The following is a 2,807-nucleotide window of genomic DNA, read 5'->3' as shown; positions in this document are numbered from 1 at the left end:
TCTCTCCTACAGCCCCTCTCTCCTGCAGCCCCTCTCTCCTGCAGCCCCTCTCTCCTGCAGCCCCTCTCCTGCAGCCCATCTCCTGCAGCCCTGCACCAGGCTGGGACTTGCTCCGGGCCAGGGAGCAGCGAGGGCGGCCTACCTCTCGTTCAGCAGCATCCCGTCCTAGGAGGGGCCTCATCAGACATCTCTCAGGATCGTCTCAGGATCGTCTCTCAGAATAACCCCCACGGCGCACACGGGGACACGGGCCTCAGAGGACAGGCGGCTCAGGCACATGGCGGAGAGCGGGTGGCGAGCCAAGGCAGGAAGCCCTAGGCGGCGCACACATGGGTGCCAGCTGTCACCCAGGACAGCCAAGTGCAGCGCGCCACGTCCCAGGGACTGGTAGCCACTTCCTCACAGTCCTCACCAGCCCCAGGGGGCTCCTTCTACTGCGTCTCACACACGGAGAGCGGGCTCCACGGGGCTCAGCGAGGCGCTGCCCAAGGCCACAGTCTGCTGGCCGGGGACCCGGCACCTACCACTTTGACTCCTGAACTAGGGTGTTTTCACACACACACACACACACACACACACCACATACTTATACACACACCACACACGCCACACATAGATACAGAGCACGCACATGCATGTACACATATACACATACACACACCACACATACCACCAAATACCCACACGTGACACACACCACATGCACACACACATCACATACTTATACATATCCACACGTGCCATGTGCCACACATATATACATATCACATGCATGCATACACATACACATGCACATACCACACATGTGCATACCCACCACACACACACCACCATACACCCACACGACACACACACACACAGCTCATAAAAGTGGGCAGCAAAACCAAGGCCAGGAGCGCTGCAGCGCTAACCCTAAACCCCACCAGATCGGGGACGGAGCGTGGGTGGGGCGAGAAGCCCTTCTAAGGCTCAGACCAAAAGCGGGCGGTGGGGCAGGAGCACCGAGGAAAGACCTCCCCCCCCCACCCCACCCCCCCGGAAACAGCCCTGAGCTCGGCACTCGGGGAAGCCACAGGAGTGAAAACTGGTGGCCAAGCAAGTGATCGGAGCAACAACGGAACCCACGCGCAGCCCAGCTCCCACGTAAAGGCCTGGCCAGAGCAGACAGCCCGCATCCAAGCACAGATGCCACTGACCTCCGGCTCCACGGTCAGCACACCAGGTCCCGGAAACAAGCAAAAAGCACTACTCGTTCTAAAAGAGCCGCTCTCAGCAGACAAAACAGTCAACAGAATCAGACTCCGTTTAAATCAGTCTGCGTAACATGTTAAAGGATTTCATGGAAAAGGTGAACAAGACGCAGGAACACAGGGGGTATTTCAGCAGAGAGGTGGAAACGAGACCTCGAACTGCTAGAGGAAAAATAAAAACACGAACAGAAATGCAGAACGCTCCTGGCGGCTCCCAGGCCTGACCGCGTGGGCTGACGCAGGGGGAGAAAGAATCAGTTCACCGAAGACTGGGCAGCAGAAACGTGATGGCCACTGGAATGTCACAAGAAGAGAAAGAACAGGACGGAAGGAATGTTTGGAGAGAGAATGGCTGAGCGCTTTTCCAAATAGTGAAAGGTATCAAACCATAAATCTAAGAAGTTCAGCACCCCCTCCCCCCCGCCAAATCAAGACAAGTATCCCCACCCTGAAAAAAATACGCCTGGCCTTATATTAAGTGCTGAAAACCAAAGAGAAAGAGAAAACCTTGAATGCAGCCGGAGGGGAAAGAAGACCCATTCTACAGAGGACCAAAGAATTACAGCAACTTTCATCAGACGCCATGCGCTTGCCGTGCAGCTGACGGGAGGAGGGGCCTCGCTGCACTGAGCCTCAGGCCATCGAGGCAGGGGGGTGGTCCTCCTGCCCCTGCAGAAGCCACAGCTCGCAGGGCCTGTCGCCTGCCCAGCTCACCCAGGTGGCAAGCAGCAGAGCTACATTCAAACCCAGGACTTCCAGCTCCCAAGCCAGGCTCTTAATCTCTACACACTGGTGCCTCCTACAGACCCACCCTGGAGGGGAGGAGAAGGGGAAGCAAGGGAAAGGCAATGTGAACTGGGCCCCTGCAGAGGCCGCAGAGCAGTGGCAAAGCCTCGAGATCCCCCCCCCCCCCACTCCACCTTAGACTCCCAGTAATAAAGGCGTGGAGAGAAGCTTGCTCCTCCCTCCGGCCCCGGGCCTGAGTCTGGCCGCCCTTGCGCCTCTCCAAAGGTGACACTGTGCCTGAGAGATGGGGGGGCGGGGGAGGGGGCGCTGAGCCTCTACAGAGGCAGGCGAGTTAGTTCCTCGTGAACAAACATGGCAGAGCACCTGGCACACCCAACCCCTAAGCGGCCGATTACCACCCAAAGGCGCCGCAGGTCCCATTCCCAGCTGCGGCAGGCCTGTGTTCAGTGACAGCCCGGCCGGCGGGGCTCAGTGCTTGAGCAGCGACCTATGAACCAGGAGGCCGCTGTGGATTCCCAGTCAGGGTGCACGCCCGGGTTGCAGGCTCCGTCCCCGGGGGAGCTGGGGGTGTGCAACCAATTGATGATTCTCTCTCCTCACTGATGTTTCTCTCTCTCCCTTGCCCTTCCTCTCTGAAATCGGTAAGAATATATATTTTTAAAGGATCAGGGAGCTGGGGTGGCCTCAGCCACCATGCAGCTCAGGCTGCGGGTTTCTCAGCAGGGGACACAGAGCTCGGACTCACCCAAGGGCAACGCCGGGCGAGAACCCGGGTCCTGACCCCAGGCCAGCTGCCCCTGGAGACCCCTG

This window comes from Myotis davidii, unplaced genomic scaffold (genome assembly GCF_000327345.1).
Source record: "Myotis davidii unplaced genomic scaffold, ASM32734v1 scaffold428, whole genome shotgun sequence".
Classification (NCBI taxonomy): Eukaryota; Metazoa; Chordata; class Mammalia; order Chiroptera; family Vespertilionidae; genus Myotis; species Myotis davidii.
The sequence above is the reverse complement of the archived record's forward strand: the minus strand, read 5'-3'. Positions refer to the sequence as shown.